Source organism: Oncorhynchus nerka, linkage group LG14, assembly GCF_034236695.1.
Source record: "Oncorhynchus nerka isolate Pitt River linkage group LG14, Oner_Uvic_2.0, whole genome shotgun sequence".
Classification (NCBI taxonomy): domain Eukaryota; kingdom Metazoa; phylum Chordata; class Actinopteri; order Salmoniformes; family Salmonidae; genus Oncorhynchus; species Oncorhynchus nerka.
This window is the reverse complement of record NC_088409.1, coordinates 64,636,903-64,664,263: the sequence shown is the minus strand read 5'-3', so window position 1 is coordinate 64,664,263 and position 27,361 is coordinate 64,636,903. Positions and strand designations below refer to the sequence as shown.

Here is a 27,361-nt window from a genome sequence, read left to right as displayed (position 1 = left end):
TTGTTTGGGTCCCCACAAGGATAGTAAAACAAACATGTGTGTGATCACATCAGCCAAATAACAGGGCTGGCCCCGCCAGGGCCCCCACTGTCAGCGCTGTGATCGATGGCCTCCGCTTTTGACTGCCTTCCCAGATTGGTCAGTGGTGAAGAGAGGAGCAAATATAGACCCTGTAAAAAAAGACAGAGGGGTCATCCCATCCAACCCCATCGCATCACTGACAGACGGATAGAGCGAGAGAGAGAACGAGGGAGTGAGAGAGAGAGGTAATGATGGAGAGAGAGAGATAGACGGTAGTGTAGTGTAAACCCGGGCCTGTTGATTGCCAGTCTCTTCTTTGATTCAGAAAGCAGACATGTCGTGCTGTTTTTTTCCCCTTTGTAACGCGTCCAGGAATCGCCGGCCTTGAGACAACGCTACATTTTAGTGATTGCAGCGCCGCAGCTGTGACCACAGGAATGCAGACTATCCGTCCTCCTCTCTCTCTCTCTCGCTCTCTTTTCTCCTTTCTCTCTCACTCTTTCGCTCCATCCATCTGTCTTCCTACCCTTGTCTTTCTATTCCCCCATTTGTTTTTCTTCTTTTCTCCCTTTCCCTCCCTCTCTCTGTTTACCCTGGGGGCTTGAGTCTGGCAACCCAGGGATATCTCTGATTAACACTGAGGCCTTGCTGCCAGGGGCCCTCTCTCTCTGCCCCCCTCTCTCTCTTTCTCTCTCTCCTTTTCTCCTTTCGCTCCCCCCTCTCTTTCTTTCTTTCTCTCTCCTCTCTCTCTCTCTCTCTCTCTCTCTCTCTCTCTCTCTCTCTCTCTCTCTCTCCCCCCCATGTGTTCCTGGAATGAGGTTTGTTTAGCCTGGCCTGTCTAGGCCTCTAGGGGTCACTGTTCAGGGCTCACACACACAGACAGGTAGACAGACTCTCCCTTGTACGACACAGTGGTGATGACACATGGTGCCCTCCCTCCCCTCCTTTCCCTAGCCCTCCCTGTGCCGTCTCTGGCAGGAGAGGCTGGTTCGTCCACAGACAGGCCAGTGTTTAGTCCACAGGAGGGGATAGCAAGCCTACCGCTGGGCCTGATACGGGATGAAGGGATGAAGGGATGACAGAGGCCACTCAGATACACACATATGCACACAGTAATGCACCTGAATACACACACCAACACATCAACACACACACACCTGGGATGACGCAGCAAGCAAGTCCTCTGCCCTGAATGCTGTCGTACACACGCCTGTAATCTGACACTTAGAAACAGCGGCTCCACAGACTTCTTCCAATCCCTGCTATCTGTTTCTGTGAAACAGTCTAGATTGTCAGCCAATCAGCTGTCCTGAGGGACAAAGCTATGAGTTAGCGCTGTAGTTTATTTGGCAGAAGACACACACACACACACACATACACACACACACATACACATACACATACACATACACATACACATACACACACACACACACACACAGAGGAGAGGGACTTATAGGCCTGTCTAACTCAAGAGCTTATTGTTGCCTCTCTCTCTCTGTGTCTCCATATAAGTCAAGCTGAGATGACTGGGTGTACTTGACCCCTCACTCTCCCTCCCTCTCTCCCTCACTCTCCTCTCTTCTTCTCCTCCACTCCTCTCCTCTTCTGCGTGTGGTCCAGCCACCTGTCTCATATAGCCTATAGTAATGGAGCTGTCAAATTCCAGTCCTACTCCTCCTGTGTGTGTGTGTGTGTGTGTGTGTGTGTGTGTGTGTGTGTGTGTGTGTGTGTGTGTGTATGACTGGAGGGTATTTTATCTGCCTGCCAGCCTGGCGTGGGCCTTCCTCTCTCTGGCCTGGCTGTCTGGTCCTGTACTTTACTTGGCAGAGCTACAGGCTGCTCCAAGCTGCTACAGGCTGCTCCAAGCTGCTACAGACTGCTACAGGCTGCTCCAAGCTGCTACAGGCTGCTACAAGCTGCTACAGGCTGCTATAGGCTGCTACAGGCTGCTACCGGCTGCTACAGGCTGCTACAGGCTGCTACAGGCTGCTTCAAGCCGCTACAGGCTGCTATAGGCTGCTACAGGCTGCTCCAAGCTGCTACAGGCTGCTACAGGCTGCTCCAAGCTGCTACAGGCTGCTACAGGCTGCTATAGGCTGCTATAGGCTGCTACAGGTTGCTACAGGCTGCTATAGGCTGCTACAGGTTGCTACAGGCTGCTACAGGCTGCTATAGGCTGCTACAAGCTGCAACAAGCTGCTATAAGCTGCCACAGGCTGCTACAGGCTGCTATAGGCTGCTACAGGCTGCTATAGGCTGCTATAGGCTGCTCCAGGCTGCTATAGGCTGCTATAGGCTGCTACAGGCTGCTATAGGCTGCTATAGGCTGCTACAGGCTGCTACAGGCTGCTATAGGCTGCTACAAGCTGCAACAAGCTGCTATAAGCTGCCACAGGCTGCTACAGGCTGCTACAGGCTGCTACAGGCTGCTATAGGATGCTACATATTGCTATAGGCTGCTACAGGCTGCTATAAGCTGCTACAAGCTGCTACAGGCTGCTATAGGAGGATGCTACAGGCTGCTCCAAGCTGCTCCAAGCTGCTACAGGCTGCTACAGGCTGCTTTAGGAGGCTGCTACAGGCTGCTATAGGAGGCTGCTACAGGCTGCTATAGGAGGCTGCTACAGGCTGCAACAGGCTGCTACATGCTGCTATAGGAGACTGCTACAGGCTGCTATAGGAGGCTGCTATAGGCTGCTACAGGCTGCTATAGGAGGCTGCTACAGGCTGCTATAGGAGGCTGCTACAGGCTGCTATAGGAGGCTGCTACAGGCTGCTACAGGCTGCTACAAGCTGCTACAGGCTGCTACAGGCTGCTATAGGCTGCTATAGGCTGCTATAGGATGCTACATGTTGCTATAGGCTGCTACAGGCTGCTATAAGCTGCTACAAGCTGCTACAGGCTGCTATAGGAGGCTGCTACAGGCTGCTACAGGCTGCTACAGGCTGTTATAAGCTGCCACAGGCTGCTACAGGCTGCTATAGGCTGCTACAGGCTGCTACAGGCTGCTATAGGATGCTACATGTTGCTATAGGCTGCTACATGTTGCTATAGGCTGCTACAGGCTGCTATAAGCTGCTACAGGCTGCTATAGGAGGCGGCTACAGGCTGCTCCAAGCTGCTCCAAGCTGCTACAAGTTGCTAAAGGCTGCAACAGGCTGCAACAGGCTGCTACAGGCTGCAACAGGCTGCTACAGGCTGCAACAGGCTGCTACAGGCTGCAACAGGCTGCTACAGGCTGCTATAGGAGGCTGCTACAGGCTGCTACAGGCTGCTTTAGGAGGCTGCTACAGGCTTCTATAGGAGGCTGCTAGAGGCTGCTATAGGAGGCTGCTACAGGCTGCTATAGGAGGCTGCTACAGCCTGCAACAGGCTGCTACAGGCTGCTATAGGAGGCTGCTACAGGCTGCTACAGGCTGCTTTAGGAGGCTGCTACAGGCTTCTATAGGAGGCTGCTACAGGCTGCTATAGGAGGCTGCTACAGGCTGCTATAGGAGGCTGCTACAAGCTGCTACAGGCTGCTATAGGAGGCTGCTCCAAGCTGCTCCAAGCTGCTACAAGCTGCTACAGGCTGCAACATGCTGCTATAGGAGGCTGCTACAGGCTGCTATAGGAGGCTGCTACAGGCTGCTATAGGAGGCTGCTATAGGAGGCTGCTATAGGCTGCTACAGGCTGCTATAGGAGGCTGCTACAGGCTGCTACAGGCTGCTATAGGAGGCTGCTACAGGCTGCTATAGGAGGCTGCTACAGGCTGCAACAGGCTGCTACAGGCTGCTATAGGAGGCTGCTACAGGCTGCTACAGGCTGCTATAGGAGGCTGCTACAGGCTGCTACAGGCTGCTATAGGAGGCTGCTACAGGCTGCAACAGGCTGCTACAGGCTGCTATAGGAGGCTGCTACAGGCTGCTATAGGAGGCTGCTACAGGCTGCTATAGGAGGCTGCTACAGGCTGCTATAGGCTGCTACAGACTGCTATAGGATGCTACATGTTGCTATAGGCTGCTACAGGCTGCAGCAGGCTGCTATAGGAGGCTGCTACAGGCTGCAACAGGCTGCTACAGGAGGCTGCTATAGAAGGCTGCTACAGGCTGCAACAGGCTGCTATAGGAGGCTGCTACAGGCTGCTATAGGAGGCTGCTACAGGCTGCTACAGGCTGCTATAGGCTGCTACAGGCTGCTACAGGCTGCTATTGGCTGCTACAGGCTGCTACAGGCTGCTATAGGATGCTACATGTTGCTATAGGCTGCTACAGGCTGCTATAAGCTGCTACAAGCTGCTACAGGCTGCTATAGGAGGCTGCTACAGGCTGCTCCAAGCTGCTACAAGTTGCTACAAGCTGCTACAGGCTGCAACAGGCTGCTATAGGAGGCTGCTACAGGCTGCAACAGGCTGCTACATGCTGCTATAGGAGGCTGCTACAGGCTGCTATAGGAGGCTGCTACAGGCTGCAACAGGCTGCTATAGGAGGCTGCTACAGGCTGCTATAGGAGGCTGCTACAGGCTGCAACAGGCGGCTACAGGCTGCTATAGGAGGCTGCTACAGGCTGCTATAGGAGGCTGCTACAGGCTGCTATAGGAGGCTGCTACAGGCTGCTACAGGCTGCTATAGGAGACTGCTACAGGCTGCAACAGGCTGCTATAGGAGGCTGCTACAGGCTGCTATAGGAGGCTGCTACAGGCTGCTACAGGCTGCTACAGGCTGCTATAGGCTGCTACAGGCTGCTACAGGCTGCTATAGGCTGCTACAGGCTGCTACAGGCTGCTATAGGATGCTACATGTTGCTATAGGCTGCTAAAGGCTGCTATAAGCTGCTACAAGCTGCTACAGGCTGCTATAGGAGGCTGCTACAGGCTGCTCCAAGCTGCTCCAAGCTGCTACAAGCTGCTACAGGCTGCAACAGGCTGCTATAGGAGGCTGCTACAGGCTACAACAGGCTGCTACAGGCTGCTATAGGAGGCTGCTACAGGCTGCTATAGGAGGCTGCTACAGTCTGCAACAGGCTGCTACAGGCTGCTATAGGAGGCTGCTACAGGCTGCAACAGGCTGCTACAGGCTGCTACAGGCTGCTATAGGAGGCTGCTACAGGCTGCTATAGGAGGCTGCTACAGGCTGCTATAGGAGGCTGCTATAGGCTGCTATAGGAGGCTGCTACAGGCTGCAACAGGCTGCTACAGGAGGCTGCTACTGGCTGCTTTAGGAGGCTGCTACAGGCTGCTACAGGCTGCTTTAGGAGGCTGCTACAGACTGTTACAGGCTGCTATAGGAGGCTGCTACAAGCTGCTACAGGCTGCTACAGGCTGTTACAGGCTGTTACAGGCTGCTATAGGAGGCTGCTACAAGCTGCTACAGGCTGCTACAGGCTGTTATGGGCTGTTACAGGCTGCTACAGGCTGTTACAGGCTGCTATAGGAGGCTGCTACAAGCTGCTACAGGCTGCTACGGGCTGTTACAGGCTGTTACAGGCTGTTACAGGCTGCTATAGGAGGCTGCTACAAGCTGCTACAGGCTGCTACAGGCTGCTACAGGCTGTTACAGGCTGTTACAGGCTGCTACAGGCTGCTACAGGCTGTTACGGGCTGTTACAGGCTGCTACAGGCTGCTACAGGCTGTTTCGGGCTGCTACAGGCTGCTACAGGCTGCTACAGGCTGTTACAGGCTGCTACAGGCTGCTTTAGGAGGCTGCTACAGGCTGCTACAGGCTGCTTTAGGAGGCTGCTACAGGCTGTTACAGGCTGTTACAGGCTGCTATAGGAGGCTGCTACAAGCTGCTACAGGCTGCTACAGGCTGTTACAGGCTGCTACAGGCTGCTACAGGCTGCTACAGGCTGTTACAAGCTGCTACAGGCTGTTACAGGCTGCTACAGGGTGCTACAAGCTGCTACAGGCTGCTACAGGCTGCTACAGGCTGTTACAAGCTGCTACAGGCTGCTACAGGCTGCTACAAGCTGTTACAGGCTGTTACAAGCTGCTACAGGCTGTTACAGGCTGCTACAGGCTGTTACAAGCTGCTACAGGCTGTTACAGGCTGCTACAGGCTGTTACAAGCTGCTACAGGCTGCTACAGGCTGTTACAGGCTGCTACAGGCTGTTACAAGCTGCTACAGGCTGTTACAGGCTGCTACAGGCTGCTACAGGCTGTTACAGGCTGCTACAGGCTGCTACAGGCTGTTACATGCTGCTACAGGCTGCTACAGGCTGCTACAGGCTGCTACAGGCTGTTACAGGCTGCTATAGGAGACTGCTACAGGCTGCAACAGGCTGCTATAGGAGGCTGCTACAGGCTGCTATAGGAGGCTGCTACAGGCTGCTACAGGCTGCTACAGGCTGCTATAGGCTGCTACAGGCTGCTACAGGCTGCTATAGGCTGCTACAGGCTGCTACAGGCTGCTATAGGATGCTACATGTTGCTATAGGCTGCTAAAGGCTGCTATAAGCTGCTACAAGCTGCTACAGGCTGCTACAGGCTGCTCCAAGCTGCTCCAAGCTGCTCCAAGCTGCTACAGGCTGCAACAGGCTGCTATAGGAGGCTGCTACAGGCTACAACAGGCTGCTATAGGAGGCTGCTACAGGCTGCTATAGGAGGCTGCTACAGTCTGCAACAGGCTGCTACAGGCTGCTATAGGAGGCTGCTACAGGCTGCAACAGGCTGCTGCAGGCTGCTACAGGCTGCTATAGGAGGCTGCTACAGGCTGCTATAGGAGGCTGCTATAGGCTGCTATAGGAGGCTGCTACAGGCTGCAACAGGCTGCTACAGGCTGCAACAGGCTGCTACAGGAGGCTGCTACTGGCTGCTTTAGGAGGCTGCTACAGGCTGCTTTAGGAGGCTGCTACAGGCTGTTACAGGCTGTTACAGGCTGCTATAGGAGGCTGCTACAAGCTGCTACAGGCTGCTACAGGCTGCTACAGGCTGTTACGGGCTGTTACAGGCTGCTATAGGAGGCTGCTACAAGCTGCTACAGGCTGCTACAGGCTGTTACGGGCTGTTACAGGCTGCTACAGGCTGTTACAGGCTGCTATAGGAGGCTGCTACAAGCTGCTACAGGCTGCTACAGGCTGCTACAGGCTGTTACGGGCTGTTACAGGCTGCTACAGGCTGCTACAGGCTGTTACGGGCTGTTACGGACTGTTACAGGCTGCTACAGGCTGTTACAGGCTGCTACAGGCTGTTACGGGCTGTTACAGGCTGCTACAGGCTGCTACAGGCTGCTACAGGCTGTTACGGGCTGTTACAGGCTGCTACAGGCTGCTACAGGCTGTTTCGGGCTGCTACAGGCTGCTACAGGCTGTTACAGGCTGCTACAGGCTGCTTTAGGAGGCTGCTACAGGCTGCTACAGGCTGCTTTAGGAGGCTGCTACAGGCTGTTACAGGCTGCTATAGGAGGCTGCTACAAGCTGCTACAGGCTGCTACAGGCTGCTACAGGCTGTTACAGGCTGCTACAGGCTGCTACAGGCTGTTACAGGCTGCTACAGGCTGCTACAGGCTGCTACAAGCTGCTACAGGCTGTTACAGGCTGCTACAGGGTGCTACAGGCTGCTACAAGCTGCTACAGGCTGCTACAGGCTGCTACAGGCTGTTACAAGCTGCTACAGGCTGCTACAGGCTGCTACAAGCTGTTACAGGCTGTTACAAGCTGCTACAGGCTGTTACAGGCTGTTACAGGCTGCTACAGGCTGCTACAGGCTGTTACAAGCTGCTACAGGCTGTTACAGGCTGCTACAGGCTGTTACAAGCTGCTACAGGCTGCTACAGGCTGCTACAGGCTGTTACAGGCTGCTACAGGCTGTTACAAGCTGCTACAGGCTGTTACAGGCTGCTACAGGCTGCTACAGGATGCTACAGGCTGTTACAGGCTGCTACGGGCTGCTACGGGCTGCTACGGGCTGCTACAGGCTGCTACAGGCTGCTACAGGCTGTTACAGGCTGCTACAGGCTGTTACAGGCTGCTATAGGAGGCTGCTACAGGCTGCTACAGGCTGCTACAGGCTGTTACGGGCTGTTACAGGCTGCTACAGGCTGTTACAGGCTGCTACAGGCTGTAACGGGCTGTTACGGACTGTTACAGGCTGCTACAGGCTGCTACAGGCTGTTACGGGCTGCTACAGGCTGTTACGGGCTGCTTTAGGAGGCTGCTACAGGCTGTTACAGGCTGTTACAGGCTGCTACAGGCTGTTACAGGCTGTTACAGGCTGCTACAGGCTGCTACAGGCTGTTACAAGCTGCTACAGGCTGTTACAGGCTGCTACAGGCTGTTACAAGCTGCTACAGGCTGCTACAGGCTGCTACAGGCTGTTACAGGCTGCTACAGGCTGTTACAAGCTGCTACAGGCTGTTACAGGCTGCTACAGGCTGCTACAGGCTGCTACAGGCTGTTACGGGCTGCTACGGGCTGTTACGGGCTGCTACAGGCTGCTACAGGCTGCTACAGGCTGTTACGGGCTGCTACGGGCTGCTACGGGCTGTTACGGGCTGCTACAGGCTGCTACAGGCTGCTACAGGCTGTTACAGGCTGTTACAGGCTGCTACAGGCTGCTACAGGCTGTTACAGGCTGTTACAGGCTGCTACAGGCTGTTACAAGCTGCTACAGGCTGCTACAGGCTGTTACAGGCTGCTACAGGCTGTTACAAGCTGCTACAGGCTGCTACAGGCTGCTACAGGCTTCTACAGGCTGCTACAGGCTGCTACGGGCTGCTACGGGCTGTTACGGGCTGCTACAGGCTGCTACAGGCTGCTACAGGCTGCTACAGGCTGTTACGGGCTGTTACAGGCTGCTACAGGCTGTTACAGGCTGCTATAGGAGGCTGCTACAAGCTGCTACAGGCTGCTACAGGCTGTTACGGGCTGTTACAGGCTGCTACAGGCTGTTACAGGCTGCTACAGGCTGTTACGGGCTGTTACGGACTGTTACAGGCTGCTACAGGCTGTTACAGGCTGCTACAGGCTGTTACGGGCTGTTACGGGCTGCTACAGGCTGCTACAGGCTGCTACAGGCTGCTACAGGCTGTTACGGGCTGCTACAGGCTGCTACAGGCTGCTACAGGCTGTTACGGGCTGCTACAGGCTGCTACAGGCTGTTACAGGCTGCTACAGGCTGCTACAGGCTGCTTTAGGAGGCTGCTACAGGCTGCTACAGGCTGCTTTAGGAGGCTGCTACAGGCTGTTACAGGCTGTTACAGGCTGCTATAGGAGGCTGCTACAAGCTGCTACAGGCTGCTACAGGCTGTTACAGGCTGCTACAGGCTGCTACAGGCTGCTACAGGCTGTTACAGGCTGCTACAGGCTGCTACAGGCTGTTACAGGCTGCTACGGGCTGCTACGGGCTGTTACGGGCTGCTACAGGCTGCTACAGGCTGCTACAGGCTGTTACAGGCTGCTACGGGCTGCTACGGGCTGTTACGGGCTGCTACAGGCTGCTACAGGCTGCTACAGGCTGTTACAGGCTGTTACAGGCTGCTACAGGCTGTTACAAGCTGCTACAGGCTGTTACAGGCTGCTACAGGCTGTTACAAGCTGCTACAGGCTGCTACAGGCTGCTACAGGCTGTTACAGGCTGCTACAGGCTGTTACAAGCTGCTACAGGCTGTTACAGGCTGCTACAGGCTTCTACAGGCTGCTACAGGCTGTTACAGGCTGCTACGGGCTGCTACGGGCTGCTACAGGCTGCTACAGGCTGCTACAGGCTGTTACAGGCTGCTACAGGCTGCTACAGGCTGTTACAGGCTGCTACAGGCTGCTACAGGCTGTTACAGGCTGTTACAGGCTGCTACAGGCTGTTACAAGCTGCTACAGGCTGCTACAGGCTGTTACAGGCTGCTACAGGCTGTTACAAGCTGCTACAGGCTGTTACAGGCTGCTACAGGCTGCTACAGGCTTCTACAGGCTGTTACGGGCTGCTACGGGCTGCTACGGGCTGTTACGGGCTGCTACAGGCTGCTACAGGCTGCTACAGGCTGCTACAGGCTGTTACGGGCTGTTACAGGCTGCTGTTACACAGGCTGTTACAGGCTGCTATAGGAGGCTGCTACAAGCTGCTACAGGCTGCTACAGGCTGTTACGGGCTGTTACAGGCTGCTACAGGCTGTTACAGGCTGCTACAGGCTGTTACGGGCTGTTACGGACTGTTACAGGCTGCTACAGGCTGTTACAGGCTGCTACAGGCTGTTACGGGCTGTTACGGGCTGCTACAGGCTGCTACAGGCTGCTACAGGCTGCTACAGGCTGTTACGGGCTGCTACAGGCTGCTACAGGCTGCTACAGGCTGTTACGGGCTGCTACAGGGCTGCTACAGGCTGTTACAGGCTGCTACAGGCTGCTACAGGCTGCTTTAGGAGGCTGCTACAGGCTGCTACAGGCTGCTTTAGGAGGCTGCTACAGGCTGTTACAGGCTGTTACAGGCTGCTTAGGAGGCTGCTACAAGCTGCTACAGGCTGCTACAGGCTGTTACAGGCTGCTACAGGCTGCTACAGGCTGCTACAGGCTGTTACAGGCTGCTACAGGCTGTTACAGGCTGCTACAGGCTGCTACGGGCTGTTACGGGCTGCTACAGGCTGCTACAGGCTGCTACAGGCTGTTACAGGCTGCTACGGGCTGCTACGGGCTGTTACGGGCTGCTACAGGCTGCTGCTACAGGCTGCTACAGGCTGTTACAGGCTGTTACAGGCTGCTACAGGCTGTTACAAGCTGCTGCTACAGGCTGTTACAGGCTGCTACAGGCTGTTACAAGCTGCTACAGGCTGCTACAGGCTGCTACAGGCTGTTACAGGCTGCTACAGGCTGTTACAAGCTGCTACGGGCTGCTACGGGCTGTTACAGGCTGCTACAGGCTTCTACAGGCTGCTACAGGCTGTTACAGGCTGCTACGGGCTGCTACGGGCTGCTACAGGCTGCTACAGGCTGCTACAGGCTGTTACAGGCTGCTACAGGCTGCTACAGGCTGCTACAGGCTGCTACGGGCTGTTACAGGCTGCTACAGGCAGTTACAGGCTGCTATAGGAGGCTGTTACAGGCTGCTATAGGAGGCTGCTACATGCTGCTACAGGCTGCTACAGGCTGTTACGGGCTGTTACAGGCTGCTACAGGCTGCTACAGGCTGTTACGGGCTGTTACGGACTGTTACAGGCTGCTACAGGCTGTTACAGGCTGCTACAGGCTGTTACGGGCTGTTACGGGCTGCTACAGGCTGCTACAGGCTGTTACGGGCTGTTACAGGCTGCTACAGGCTGCTACAGGCTGCTACAGGCTGTTACGGGCTGCTACAGGCTGCTACAGGCTGTTACAGGCTGTTACAGGCTGCTACAGGCTGCTTTAGGAGGCTGCTACAGGCTGCTACAGGCTGCTTTAGGAGGCTGCTACAAGCTGCTACAGGCTGCTACAGGCTGTTACAGGCTGCTACAGGCTGCTACAGGCTGTTACAGGCTGCTACAGGCTGCTACAGGCTGCTACAGGCTGTTACAAGCTGCTACAGGCTGTTACAGGCTGCTACAGGCTGCTACAGGCTGTTACAAGCTGCTACAGGCTGCTACAGGCTGCTACAGGCTGTTACAAGCTGCTACAGGCTGCTACAAGCTGCTACAAGCTGTTACAGGCTGTTACAAGCTGCTACAGGCTGTTACAGGCTGTTACAGGCTGCTACAGGCTGCTACAGGCTGGTACAAGCTGCTACAGGCTGTTACAGGCTGCTACAGGCTGTTACAAGCTGCTACAGGCTGCTACAGGCTGCTACAGGCTGTTACAGGCTGCTACAGGCTGTTACAGGCTGCTACAGGCTGTTACAGGCTGCTACAGGCTGTTACAAGCTGCTACAGGCTGCTACAGGCTGCTACAGGCTGTTACGGGCTGCTACGGGCTGCTACGGGCTGCTACGGGCTGTTACGGGCTGCTACGGGCTGTTACGGGCTGCTACAGGCTGCTACAGGCTGCTACAGGCTGTTACAGGCTGCTACAGGCTGCTACGGGCTGTTACGGGCTGCTACAGGCTGCTACAGGCTGCTACAGGCTGTTACAGGCTGCTACAGGCTGCTACAGGCTGCTACAGGCTGTTACGGGCCTGCTCCAATGGCAAAGGGATTGTTGACGTTTCGACACCAATACAAGTCTCCCAACAGTCTAATTCTCCCCTCTCTGGCTGAGGTGTACAGCTGAAACTACCAACATGTTGTTCAGTGACATGGTTGTCCAGTGGTCCTCCAAAGAAAGTTAAGTTAGGGATACTAGGTCCTGGCACGGGGAGAGGAGTGTGGTAGGGTTCAGTCTCTTAGCCTGGTCCCAGATCTGTTTGTGCTGTGGCGTGACAATGACCGTAGGAGTTGGCAAGGCAGCTGAAACAGATCTGGGACCAGGTTAATAGACCGCTCTCTCCTGATTAAGTTGCTTATTGGTTCAGTACCCTACAAGCTGTTACACTGGCCAAGCTGAGTTAGAACAAGTACAACAATAATTGTTTTTAATAAATTAGGTTATGTTTGTTGTACAATTACAGTCTTCTACCCACTTGTTATCATTTTGACTCTATTTGACTGTATTTGAGATGTTTGTGTTTTGTGTGTGTGCGTGTGTGTGTGTGTGTGTGTCAGGAGGCCTAACAGAGCTCATCAACAGACAGGATGTCAGTCAGATCTCACCATTGTAATAAGGGAGATGTTGTCACCCAACAGGGGAAATGGACATTAATGTGTGAGGGTGACTGAGGACGAGCAAGGAGTCTGGCTCTGAGTGTGTGAAACTAGCTACATACACACACACACATGTGCACACACACACACACAGACAAAAGCACACATACACACCATCCCAACAAGGCAGTCCCCCTCCCTAAGCTGTCCCAGATAAATAGCAGCATTGATAGGTTCTCACCTCAGTCTCCTGGTGAGACAAAGGGAAACATGGGAGACATTACCAGGGAGACTGACTGAGGAGCAGACATAGTGGGAATTCAGTCCTATTCCCAAACAACCTGTGTTCCTGTCACCTCCTATTCCAGCTGGTCACTTCACACACAAAACCATCACAAGGCACACTAACACACACGGGTGGGGCCGGCCAGAGATGGGTGGGGCTGGGTGGAGATGGGTGGGGCTGGGTAGAGATGGGTGGGGCTGGGTGGGGCTGGGTAGAGATGGGTGGGGCTGGGTAGAGATGGGTGGGGCTGGGTAGAGATGGGTGGGGTTGGGTAGAGATGGGTGGGGCTGGGTGGAGATGGGTGGGGCTGGGTAGAGATGGGTGGGGCTGGGTAGAGATGGGTGGGGCTGGGTAAGGATGGGTGGGGCTGGGTGATATTAAGGGAGGGATGGAATGCAGATGAGGTAGGTGGAATGGGGTATGGTGGGGGGGTTGGGACAGGGGGGTTTGTTGCTAAATAGGGCAGGGTGGAGTGGGTGTGTGTGGGGTGTTGTTGAGAATATTGGACCACTACATCATGTGGTCTGCTGGTTTAAAACAAAGAGCCCCTGGTCCAATTTGGAACCCCAGAGACTAGGGGGCTTGTTGTGCACTCCGCATCCAGCCTCCAGTAGTGTACTTAAAGGGAGGGGGTGAAGGTAGTTAAGTTCAGGTGGGCCCTGCTCTGGACTTCAAACACTCACATTAGAACCAACAGTCACTCACAGGATATTACACTGTGTGGATGGTGAGAGAGAGGACGCTTTGTATCGGGCCCATTAGAGCATAAACCGATACTAATGAAGCCATTTCCTGTACAAACGGAGCGACTCGGGAAGAAACTGCCTCTGCTTTTAATCCAGTCCCAGTTAAGACGCTGGGATTTGGTACTGGCTCGTTCTTTCACACTGGTTACTGGGTCGTTCTTTCACACTGGTTACTGGGATTTGGTACTGGGTCGTTCTTTCACACTGGTTACTGGGTCGTTCTTTCACACTGGTTACTGGGATTTGGTACTGGCTCGTTCTTTCACACTGGTTACTGGGATTTGGTACTGGCTCGTTCTTTCACACTGGTTACTGGGTCGTTCTTTCACACTGGTTACTGGGATTTGGTACTGGCTCGTTCTTTCACACTGGTTACTGGGTCGTTCTTTCACACTGGTTACTGGGATTTGGTACTGGGTTGTTCTTTCACACTGGTTACTGGGATTTGGTACTGGGTCATTCTTTCACACTGTTTACTGGGATTTGGTACTGGGTCGTTCTTTCACACTGGTTACTGGGATTTGGTACTGGCTCGTTCTTTCACACTGGTTACTGGGATTTGGTACTGGGTCGTTCTTTCACACTGGTTACTGGGATTTGGTACTGGGTCGGTGTTTCACACTGGTTACTGGGATTTGGTACTGGGTCGTTCTTTCACACTGGTTACTGGGATTTGGTACTGGCTCGTTCTTTCACACTGGTTACTGGGATTTGGTACTGGCTCGCTCTTTCACACTGGTTACTGGGATTTGGTACTGGGTCGTTCTTTCACACTGGTTACTGGGATTTGGTACTGGCTCGTTCTTTCACACTGGTTACTGGGATTTGGTACTGGGTCGTTCTTTCACACTGGTTACTGGGATTTGGTACTGTGTCGTTCTTTCACACTGGTTACTGGGATTTGGTACTGGGTCGTTCTTTCACACTGGTTACTGGGATTTGGTACTGGGTTGTTCTTTCACACTGGTTACTGGGATTTGGTACTGGGTCGTTCTTTCACACTGGTTACTGGGATTTGGTACTGGGTCGTTCTTTCACACTGGTTACTGGGATTTGGTACTGGGTCGTTCTTTCACACTGGTTACTGGGATTTGGTACTGGCTCGTTCTTTCACACTGGTTACTGGGTCGTTCTTTCACACTGGTTACTGGGATTTGGTACTGTGTCGTTCTTTCACACTGGTTACTGGGATTTGGTACTGGGTCGTTCTTTCACACTGGTTACTGGGATTTGGTACTGGGTCGTTCTTTCACACTGGTTACTGGGATTTGGTACTGGGTCGTTCTTTCACACTGGTTACTGGGATTTGGTACTGGGTCGTTCTTTCACACTGGTTACTGGGATTTGGTACTGGGTCATTCTTTCACACTGGTTACCAGCGGAACCCCTCAGGAAAGTTAATTACGCATGATTAATGGTGCGGTTTCCTTCCAATGATATCTGTGACGGCACAAAGCTGTCGCAAGGCTTGTCAGGGAGAATTTGAGCTGAATAAGTATTTATGTGATCGTATGTGATGGGTCTCCTCTCACCAGCACCGGCCCTCATCAATCAAGACCTAGCTGCTCACAGTACTGGGAAATTGGTCTATCAGCGTGGCTGGGCTCCCTATACCCCCCCTCCACCCTCCTCCTCCATCCACCTCCCCTCCTCCCCATTCAATCAGGCCCGGGGCTACAATGCTTCTTTAGCTCTTACTTCTGACCAACACAGGGGTCACAGGGGTGTGGGGGGGGAGCGGGGGGGAGTCAGAGCTGAGCCCATCCATTACAGCTCTTGTTTCTCTCAGTGGCAGCCGGACGACGGGTTTCTATTAGGAGCTCCCGTCTATTCAGCACCAAGATTACACTAGCTCCCCCCCCCCCCCCAAGCCAGCCTTGGTCTCCCCACCCCCTCGCCCATTCCTACCCACCCTGGGGGCCTCTGCCGCCTCAACTCCTGCCCCTCATCCCCCTTCAGTGTTTTACACCGCACAGTCAGTGTTTTTTTCTCTGGCCGAGATGACAATAAACAGCAGAGAGAGAGAGAGAGAGAGGGAGAGGGAGAGGGAGAGAGAGAGAGAGGGAGAGAGAGAGAGAGAGAGAGAGAGGGGGAGAGAGAGGGAGAGAGAGGGACCTGGCCACTGGCTGGAGGGGAAGAATGAGAGGAGACACTCTGACCTGTGGTTTAGTGCTGTTGGCTGGGTGTGGATGGGTGTAAACTCTCTGCACTGTCGGCCCGGGTAACGGGATGGCTTTGAAGTACCGCCATGTATACACACAGTCCTTCCCATCCCATCAGTATCCCCTTAACCTCCCCCCCACACACACACATACATACTCTCTCTCTTTCGTAAACAGATGTGAAGAGCTTGAGCACCTGGCTAGAAACATTGGGGCCATCTCGGTCTAAAATGTACACAGTCCTGGATCAGTCCTAGTTACATCATCAATACGAGCCGGCCTAGATTTCATCATTAACACGGGCCGATGGAAGATCAAACCGCCACACCTCCTGTGTTTAAGAAGCTCGTTTGTCTCCCTGGGTTGAAGAGACTCTTCATTTACTTAATATGTGTTAGCACTTGAGTGCCGCAAGAGAGAATACTGTTAGGGTTGCAACCCTCGGGTGAATGGATGGGGGTCTTCCTGTCAACGTGAGAGAGAGAGAGACAGTGCGCCTGTCAAACAAACAGAAATTGAATACGTCGCCTTTTATCAGAATATCCACAGTGTGTAAATACTCCCTCTCTCTAGATTATGACTAACCTCACTTCTTATAAACACCAGGAGTGAACACATTTGTCAGGGACATAGAGCTGAGGGTGTGAGGAAGCTGGAATGTTCTACTCTTCTCAGGGCAAAGGAGGCTCTACTTGGGAAGGAGGGAGGGGAGGAGAGGAGGACAGGGGTGGGGAGGAGAGGAGGGGAAGGGAGGAGAGGAGGGGAGGACAGGGGTGGGGAGAAGAGGAGGGGAAGGGAGGAGAGAAGAGGAGGACAGGGATGGGGAGAAGAGGAGAGGAGGACAGGGGTGGGGAGAAGAGGAGGGGAAGGGAGGAGAGGAGGAAAGGGGTGGGGAGAAGAGGAGGGGAAGGGAGGAGAGGAGAGGAGGACAGGGGTGGGGAGAAGAGGAGGGGAAGGGAGGGGAGGAGAGGAGAGGAGGAAAGGGGTGGGGTGGGGTGGAGAGGGGGGAAAGGAGGAGAGGAGAGGAGGACAGGGGTGGGGTGGAGAGGAGGGGAGGGGAGGAGAGGAGGAAAGAGGTGGGGAGGAGAGGAGGGGAGGGGAAGAAAGGAGAGGAGGACAGGGTGGGAAGGAGCGTGTGTGTGGTCATGCGTGTAGAGAGGAGGAGAGGAGAGGAGGACGGGGTGGGAAGGAGAGTGTGTGTGTGCATGCGTGTGGAGAGGAGGAGAGGAGAGGAGGACGGGGTGGGAAGGAGAGTGTGTGTGTGCATGTGTGTGGAGAGGAGGAGCGGAGAGGAGGACGGGGTGGGAAGGAGAGTGTGTGTGTGCATGCGTGTGGAGAGGAGGAGTTGAGAGGAGGATGGGGTGAGAAGGAGAGGGGATGTGTGCATGCGTGTGGAGAGGAGGAGAGAAGAGGAGGACGCGGTAGGAAGGAGAGTGTGTGTGTGCATGCGTGTGGAGAGGAGGAGTTGAGAGGAGGATGGGGTGAGAAGGAGAGGGGATGTGTGCATGCGTGTGGAGAGGAGGAGAGAAGAGGAGGACGGGGTGGGAAGGAGAGTGTGTGTGTGTGCATGCGTGTGGAGAGGAGGAGAGAAGAGGAAGACGGGGAGTCTGGGTGGGGCACGCCAGTACTTTAAGACTCTCTCACTCTCTCTGGCTGGTTTAGGGCCTGCTGGCAGCGGCTGGACGAGTTCACAGGATCGGAATGCTTCTGCAGGGGCAGCGTAATCAGGACCAACTTCCTCTAATTGAGAAACAAGGTTGCCTCGCTCCCCGGGTCTTTTGTTTCAGTCGGGCCACGCTGACAGAAAGGAGGAAGCTGCCGTCTGACAGCTACGGGACATGTTGTGTGTGTGTAAAAACAGTGTGTCCCTTTGTGTGTGTGTGTGTGTGTGTGTGTGTGTGTGTGTGTGTGTGTGTGTGTGTGTGTGTGTGTGCGTGTGCGTATGCGTGTGCGTGTGTGTCTAAGCATGGACAGTAACTATGGTGTCTATATCTGGGTCTGTGCCACACGTGTACTGTATTTATGTGGGTATGTTTGTTTGTTCTGAGCCATCTCTCCACATGCAAACAGAGAGATTTAAAGGGGCAGTTAAACACTAAATAACTCATACCCTCCCATTGCTAGTCTCTCTCAGTGCAGTCGGACACACCACTAACCACTGTCTTTAACTGTTAAACTAACCCTTAGGTCCATAACGGTACTGTATCCAGATAACTAACATGTTTGTTACTCGTCTGTTCCTGCGTAAGCAAACACCTCCATTGTGGCTTTCCTTTATGAGTATCTCAGAGAAAGACTACTGACCTAGGATCAGGTCTCCTTTGTCGATATAATCATTGTGATCGAAAAATCTAAACTGAGCCAAGATCAGAGGTGCTTTGTGATTGTGAAAACCGGCCCTGATTCCTTCCAGGTTAATGTCCTGGCTTAAAGGGGTTTTGTTGCTTTTCTCCAGCAGCTTATAGAGCGTGGGCCTGGGACTTTTGTCTTTGTTAAATGTTGTGTGACAATGGAATTTTCAGAGGTGCCATCCAGATAAAGAAGTGAATTGCGAGCCAAGGGGAGAGAGGTCGGGTATGATGATGATATGGGTGGGTGTCATGCTCCTTCAGTTGTGCCAGAGCGGGGAAGAAGGGAGGGAGGGATGGTCTGGTCATAGTTCAGCAGTCCTCCATCACTGCAGGCCCCAGATCCACCATCGATCCCCGGCACACCCCGCCAGCAGACACCACCTGTGATTGATCCCCAAATCAGTCCCTCACAAACCAGCGCCGTAAAAACCATAACAACCCATCATAAAAGCTGATTTATCTCTCCCCGGCCCCAGCCTCCGGTTCCAATATTAACCCAAAAGTGTATGACACCAGAATGATTGGTCTGGAATTGAATAAACCTTGAGTATTGACGCACCATGTCTGATGACTCAATCAAGTCGGACTGCTGCAATGTGCCATGGTGTGATTGCATTGTTTCAGGGTTGAGGGTAGACCTGCATGCCCACACATCACACACACATACACACCTTTTGACTGTTGGGGAGGAGATGGGAGCATAATGCATAGTTTCTCAAATAAGTCTCAGATTCCCAGGATTTGTGTGGACTGCAGCTAAATCAGATGTGTGTGTGTGTGTGTGTGTGTGTGTGTGTGTGTGTGTGTGTGTGTGTGTGTGTGTGTGTGTGTGTGTGTGTGTGTGTGTGTGTGTGTGTGTATGTGTGTGTGTGCGTGCGTGCGTGCGTGCGTGCGTGCGTGCGTGCGTGCGTGCGTGCATGTATGTGTGTGTGTGTGTGTGTGTGTGTGTGCATGCGTGTATGTGTGTGTGTGTGTGAATTCCAACTGGAAGCTGTGTCATATAATGAGAGTGTTGGTCTGAATGGCAAAAGCATGTCGGAGCTGTACCATGTACCCTGTACTCAGCACAAAGATCTCAGTTAAATATAATTCTGGCCAAACTCCTCTGGGCCTCTGATGGTGCTGGAAACCGGTGAAGCCTTAAATAGGAGCTGCTCCACTAACCCATGGAAGAGGGTTAGTGAGTTTGTTGGCTTTTTCTGACGTTCTTGAGTATTTTTTTTTGCATTGATAATGCAAATTACTTTGGACTCCAATGAGGATGTTTTCAAAGTAAATCACTGTCTTACAATACAGGCAAGTGCTCACCCACAAAAATGCATGCACTGATTCTTGTTTTGGGTCTTATTATGGAGGCAGAATGTGTTGGTTTCTTAGATCATTGGAAAGTCCTTGTGAATTAAATGTGTGGTTTTGGTATTTTCTGTCATTAAAAGGTGTGTGCAGACCTAACACGAAAAAAATAAACGCTTCAAGAAATGGGGCAATTCATGGAAAGCCGTATTTGGAAAGGCACGCCCTCAAGCCATCAACCCGCGCCTTGACTCTGCGCCTTGGTGACCTGTGCGTGATGCCATGGTTATGTCTGAACACCTGCGTGTAAAAACTAGTCAGGGTAAAACTGGTCATTAACAAGTTTACCTTTCTGAAATGACATAAATCTCACCTAGACACCGAGGAGGGGGAGTTTTTAGGGTGGGATGGATGGAGTGGAATGGGCTCTCTTAGAGAAACGGGTGTTTGAGTGTCTTGCTTCATCAGACATTATATGTGACGGCTATTTCACATATCCCGGAAACAGTCAATATTAGCCTTTCAATTGGTCACGGTGTATGAAAAGCACGCAGTCCCTGTCTCAACTGATCTCCATTTCAAACGTGGCCGGACAGCTCCATAAATGTAATGAATGTGCGACACCCGCTCCTCTGGTCTGAAGTGGTGTGTTCTATTGCATCTTTCCTTACATCAAGGGGCTCTTTTAAAGATGATATCTACGAGCGTTTAAGAAGCAATTTGTTCACCCTGCAGCGACCAACAACATGCTCTAATTACCGGGCTTTATCCGGCCGGGTGGGGCGGGCTGGCTGGCTTGCTGGCCAGGCTTGTTTTACTTTCCAGCTCTCCGACGATGAATTTATGTTTTCAAAACGTTACCTTTGACTCCAGTGCGACTTTATCGCACCCCGTGGTCCACCTACACATACAGAGTTGCCTGTGTGTTGAGGCGCTGCGGAGGAAGTGTCTGTGTGATTACCGCAGCCTGTTGGACCTCTCTCAGACTCAGTAACACCCCCCCCCCCACCCGCGACGGTGCATTCCTCCGGCTGCTCTTTGGAGCAGGGGCACACGCCGGGTAGCTCAAAAAAAATCAGCTGCATGTATGTTTTCAAGTCCTCGCCCCACTCTCTGATTTGTACATTTACCTCCTCCCACAGTGTGAATAGTAGCCTACATTGTACCTCAGGCCAGTGGTCATGTTTGGTCAATGCCTTGTTTTAACGCTCCAGTCACGTCTAGTCATTCCTGCTGTCAATTCAATTTACTTCATTTTAGCTACAGGAGACAATATATCTTATTCACATGCAGAATCTCTTATAGATGTGGATCTTTCTGGAATCGGAATAAAAGCGAATTGAACCGTCAATGTGCAGCAAAGATAATTTTAAGCACACGTTAAAAATACTTTTAAGCACACGTTATTCACTAACATAGATCCGAGTTCATGCATCACATAGCCTATATCTGACAGTATTATAATTATATCAAAACTAAGCTTAACTGTGAGGTTAGACATTCATCACAGCATCCGATTGCTGTTAAAGCCTATACCATAGGCCCATAGGTTAATTAATATATTTTAAAGCAACAGGGATCAAAAAGCTTTTCCTAATTCTCAGTTTATTGCATTGCCTATTTATACTTCGTTTTTTCTAACATCTCCTAGTTATATTTTAGCTGTCAGCATATGTCTGCTTCTCCCCCACTGCTGGTCAGTCTCGGGTGGGAAAGCGCCTGCATGTTGTCGGGATGGAACCTGGCCTGGGCCCCACTGCAGAGCAGAGCTGTCACGGGAGTAGGCTGGGGGGCCGCTAAAACAGAACAGACAGTGCCAAAATGATGGGGTACTAATTCGGAAAACACGCAAGGCCCAGTCATCAAAGGCGGAAGAATTTGTAGGAAATCATCCCTCTCCCGGAATGCCTGTTTGACCCCGGCAAATGAAAATAATCCAAAGGAATTAGAAGTGAGCTGGTCTGGTCCTGAGAGCCCCGGGCGGCAGGGAAAACATAGCGGCCGCGCTGTGTCGCTCGGAGGAGCTGGGCTGAGCCAGGGGGCCGCTGACCTTGTCCACATAAAGCTGTGATTTATGAAGTGCAGGGCACAGCAGCGGGGCTTCTGTCTTCTCCCGGAGAACCAAATTACCGAGGTGGAGATTAACACGCGCTCGCAACGGGTCTACTTCCAGACCAAGGAAATGTTTTATTTAAATTTTTCCCCTTTCATTTCCTCTGCTCTCTTTTAATGCGAATTGGTCCGTGAGGAGACTCCGGGACTTTTTGGAGGGGTGAGGGGTGGGGGTGTTCGGTGTTCGGGGGTGTTCGGTGGGAGAGATAGTAGCCATATGCAAAAATGTCCGTTTCTGCTTTGACTTCAAATTTCAAAAGTATCAATGCAGTGTCTATTTCACTCACCTGGATATGTTTACGATATTGTATTGTATTTGTTATGTATTTTTTAAAATCTCGATTAGGTTACATTATAGATATTAGAACACATATTTAGAACACTCACATTTTCAGCATAATCATTACAAAATAAAGGTGTTGGCTAATTCGCAGTGAAGTCACTATAACTGTTCAAAGTCCTAAAATTACACACCATGACACGGGTGTTGTATCAAAAGTTATATCACTCCTAAATTCGTGTGAGTTTTTAAATATGTTTTTGCCACCTGATTGAATCGCCTCACACTTAACCAAAATAAATAGTCTAGGTGGGCCCGTCTGTAGAGACTCATGATGGAGGCTTAATGCAGCTTTTCGCCCGTGTCAATGGGAGGTCTCTCCATATGAATGGTGGAACTATTTCATGTGGATTTGGCTGCGATATTTTATTTTTCTTCCATTTTTTCTCTCTCTTTGGGAGGATGTGCTGGAATTCACCTTATACACAGTGCTTCCATTAGAGCGACTCAGCAGCCTGACTCGTTTCGGCGGTCGGCATCAGGGAGTAGCTCCCTCATGGAGTCAGTTTGCACCTACCCGGCCCAGGAATCCCCACCGAGGGGCTCGTGGTGCCGTAATGCTCTGACTCATACACAAGCTGAGTGTAGATAAACAAGTCAAACAAATGAAGCCCCTTTATAAACCAGATACTCACTAATGCATTTTGAAGTAAAGCCATATATTTTCAAGGGGATTTAAGTTAAAACTGTAACTAGGCCACTAAGGGACGTTCATTGTCACCTTGTTAGCAACTCCAGTGTATATGTGGCTTTGTGTTTTAGGTTATTGTCCTGCTGAAAGGTGAACATGCCTCCCTGTGTCTGTTGGAAAGCAGACTGAACCAGGTTTTCCTCTAGAATTTTGCCTGTTCTTAGCGCTATTCCGTTTCTTTTTATCCTAAACTGCCTAGTCTTTGCCGATGACAAGCATACCCATAACATGATGCAGCCACCACCATGCTTGAAAATATGAATAGTGGTACTCAGTGATGAGTTGTGTTGGATTGGCCCCAAACATAGAACTTTGTATTCAGAACATGAAGTTATTTTCTTTGCCATATTTGTTGCAGTTTTAATTTAGTGCCTTAATGCCAACAGGATGCATGTTTTGGAATATTTGTATTCTGTACAGGCTTCCTTCTTTTCACTCTGTCAGTTAGTTTAGTATTGTGGAATAACTTAAATGTTGTATATCCATCCTCCTTTTTCTCCTATCACAGCCATTAAACTCTGTAACTGTTTTAAAGTCACCAATGGTGAAATCCCTGAGCGGTTTCCTTCCTCTCCAGCAACTGAGTTCGGAAGGACGCCTGTATCTTTGTAGTGACTGAGTGTATTGATACATACAATATCCCATAATGTCAAAGTAGAATTATGTTTTTAGACATTTTTACAAATCCACAAAAACATTTTTACAAATCCACATTCAAAGGGATATTCAATGTCTGCATTAAATAAAAAGATATATCTACCAATAGGTGCCCTTCTTTGGAGGCATTGGAAAACCTCCCTTGTCTTTGTGGTTGAATCTGTGTTTGAAATTCACTGCTCGACTGAGAAACTCGCCAATTACAAATAATTGTATGAGATGAGTCATTCAAAAATAATTTGAAACACTGTTATTGCACACAGAGTGAGTCCATGCAACTTATTATGTGACTTAGTCAGCAGATTTTCACTCCTGAACTTATTTAGTTTTGCCATAAAATAAAACATTTCAAGACATTTCAGCTTTTCATTTTTAATTCATTTGTAAAAATGTCTAAAAACATAATTCCACTTTAACATTATGATATATTGTATGTATGCCAGTGACACAAAATATGACTTTGATCAATTTAAAATTCAGTCTGTAACACCAGAAAATGTGTAAAAAGCCAAGGGGGTGTGAATACTTTCTGAAGGCACTGTAAATAGCCCACTGATATCCTGTGAAACTCAAGCGTAAATCATTTGTTAAAGCAAAGTAGCCTCATGTTTCCTACACTGCAATATAAATTGGGAAATGCTTTGAAAATGTAGTGATGGATTTGTCCAATACTTAAACTGAGAACATTTTCCCAAGTAATTGAGTTGCTAAAACAAACAACTAATACAAACAAATCAGCATGAAAACCCTTGAGAAATTTCACAGCACTTTTAAGTCGGTGTTCAAAAAACATTATCCGGATGCCGCAGATGTGAAGTGTCACCCAAATCAGAATGAAACGGTAAGTGGCGTAAAATAGGAGAAATAACACAAGCCTCGAGCAGGCTTTTTGGTTTGTAATCTGTTATTAAACAGCTATTACACACTTTATGTGCTATAATCATAATAACAAAGGCTTGGGTTCTTTTGATAAAGCCGAACTATTTAATATACTTACGTAATATAATGGACTAGACTATATGGCGAGTTTTTCAAATAAACATAAATTAGACTATGGTTTAAAACACTATACATGGGGGCTTTAACAAATGAACAAATGTTTTAAAATTCACTTCCACGGCTCCTCTTATTGTGGATCCAAGAAATGTATTGTAGGTCGTTCAGGTGATTATATATTCAGGCCCATGCAACTGAATCTTTCATGTCTCATCTAGCAATTTAACGCCTTCGTGTAGACGATGTTGTGTGCTGCAATTCTGCGGACGAGAAAGCAATGACCCCCATCTCAATAACTCAGCGTCTCCGCGCTTGACTGATGCACTTTTCTCAGGAGATATAGGCACACAGGCTGGGAACTTCGTTCAGTATGGAAGGCTTACAACACAAATTTAGGCTATCCATGAATCTAAACCCTGTTAAATTCTCCACTAAAGAAAACACCTATCAAAATGTGTCTGCATGGCATTAAAGAACGTATTGAAAGGCAACTAATACCTTGTAAAAGTTTGTTCAGTTGAGAACGCCATCTCCCGACTAGGGAGAGAAGTACAGGCTGAGAATCCGTGAGCGGTCTCTGGTCCAATCTACATTTACCCCAATTTACCCTGGTCACTCGGACCTGCTAGTGATACCACAAAACCCTTGTTTATCCACAAACGTTTCCTCCCTTTCAGAAAGAGCTCTGGGTCTCTATCAGAATCCTCGATCAGACCCGGAGAGGCCCGGCCAATCACTTTCCCAGATTACTTGCATTTAATACACAATGGATCATAAAACAAATCCCTCATCCTGACAGGAAGAAAATAGAACAGCTCATAGCTTGAGCTTTCCCAATTTATGGCTAAATTAAAAAGGCTTCCAACAATGGACAAGTCGAGGAAAGGCAGGAAATCAATGAGCTGCGGACCGGGGGCTCTTTTGAGTTCTCAAGCAGCGCGGACTATGGGAATCTCTGGCGAGGTCCACCTTATTTACACATGATTTTTCCTGTCCTTCCTGCACATTTGCTCTGCAATTTCATCAAACAATGGGAATTATCTGGGATAGAAGGTCAATGTCACAGATAGCGGCCACTGAGACATATTAATAATCTCTTCGCCCCCCCACTCCCCTCACCCTCTCCCAGAACATTATAGACTCCTGTTCATGCTTGCCCTGAATAACCAAGTAGGCTATAGCCTACTTTTCTATTATTCTAAGTGGTCTATTTTTTCCCGATTTGATTATCCAAAAGAGTTTAGAGTTGGACATAAATGTTAAGAAAAAAGAGTGAAAATTATTATAAAAAAAAAAGTTTAAACATACAAACAAGCAACAACAACAATCAAATCAGAAACAAGTCTTAATTGTATGCATGTTGGCCCTGCTGTATATGCAAGCTGTTACCATTCATTGCAGATCAAGCTTAGCAGAATCATATTTAGAAAGCTATAAATTGGATTGGCATGTTTAGAAATGTGTGTAACAACACCATGCAGGACGACGGCATGTTTGGTCACCTGCGTCCTACGTCTCTCAGAGCGGCGAGGGCGAGACGGGTCACTGGGGCGCATGCCTTGTCTGTCCCGTAAAGCAGGTGCTCCAAGCAAACAAGGAAAGCGTCACTTAGGCCTAACAATAAAAGTTGTTGTTTTCACTTGGACTATTAATGAGGCTTTATTTAATTAAAACAATGCCTTTTACACGCCATTACGTATTTTATTAATAACACAATTGTTTTTTAACTGTACAATATTCTTAGATGAGAGTCACTGTCATCATTCAGTAGTCTAAGCTAATAGCATTTTGTGCTTTAACTGGGCTTGGAGTGAGCCGCGAACCCACCCCTCATTGCTTAGGGAAAAACGAGTGAAACGCGAATGATTGCATAATTATTCGGTGGTTTCATCAAAGGCAAATTGGGCTGGTGTGTGTATGTAGTCAATCCCATAGAAGCCCATCCCGACCTCTCTCTGACCTCGCCTCTCCACCGGTCCCCTGTCACTTTAAAATTTACTGCGGGTAGCGTCGCTCAACTTCCGACTGCGGACAGGCAAGATAGCCCGTTTTGCATTGCTCTCTATGGATGGGCGAGCAAGATCCTCTTTAAGAGACAGTCCGTGAAACAGAAACACACACATCACACAGTACGGGACGCGCAAGTAGGTGGGCGATCCTTCCATCTCACTATCACGCGCCGGGGGGAGAGAGAAAGGAAAAGTTGAATCGTCGCTCGCTCCGCCGCGCTGACACCTGGGAACAGTGAAGGTTCAGAAAGAGAGGAGCGGACGAGACGGGCTCGCGCGGACGGGCTCAACTTGGACCAAGTTAATGTGCCTAGGGATTATGCCGGTGTCTACATGACAATAAGCGAGCGAGCGAGAGAGAGAGAGAGAGAGAGAGAGGAGCAAACGTCTTGTGGGTCGGAGAAAGAGAAAATACACTGTTAAATCCCTTGGCGCTTTCAAGAACACAGGGCACTACACAAATGGAGCAAAACTAAACGCACGATACATTTTCACATTTTTGTGCTTATTTCTCCATAATTGCAGTTTTCATCAACTGTTTTTTAAATTTTTATTATTTCTGCGCACGTCGTATTTGCAGATATTGTATTGTTGCACCTATTGTGCAGAGGATTTACCACGGTAAGCAGCGATCTATTCTGTAACCTTTTTTTTTATTACCAAACGAACATTCTAACGTGTTCTTTCTCAGTGATACAATTATGGTCATTAATTGTATGAGCTCTCAATATAAATGAATTGTCAAAACTATTGACAAGTATTTTTAAAGAGTGAGTCAATACGTTTTCATCAGACATTATTAAATATTGTAGGCAACATAAACATCGATTGGTGTTCTTAACCGATATTCAGTTATGGATCAGAACATTATGTATTGCTTCTTCTTCACGTAACTGTTATCACTTATCATTTCCTGCGGTTGATTTGTTTCCGAATCAAGTTTATTTTCTATGTCAGTAATAGGCTATATGCTTTCTTTTTTTAAATCGTGTTTATAGGCATATTATTGGTTCGTTTTTATTGATTAAAACATTATTTGTGTTTAAATTATAGGCAATAAGTAAGATGTCATTTTGCAT

The 27,361-nt window shown here is 50.3% G+C and overlaps 1 protein-coding gene across 18 annotated transcripts in view; it reads left to right on the top strand.

Moving 5' to 3' along the window:
- Positions 1 to 27,361, top strand: part of LOC115141695 (histone-lysine N-methyltransferase MECOM-like) — a 289,637-nt gene that overhangs the window by 236,786 nt on the left and 25,490 nt on the right. Inside the window, exon 1 of one of the 18 annotated variants that reach the window (XM_029680830.2) lies at positions 26,197 to 26,903. The exons of the other annotated variants lie outside the window; for them this stretch is intronic. The gene's annotated coding sequence lies outside the window, so the exon portion shown is untranslated. Of the gene's footprint in view, positions 1 to 26,196; positions 26,904 to 27,361 lie in introns of those variants that run through there. 18 annotated transcript variants of the gene reach the window in all.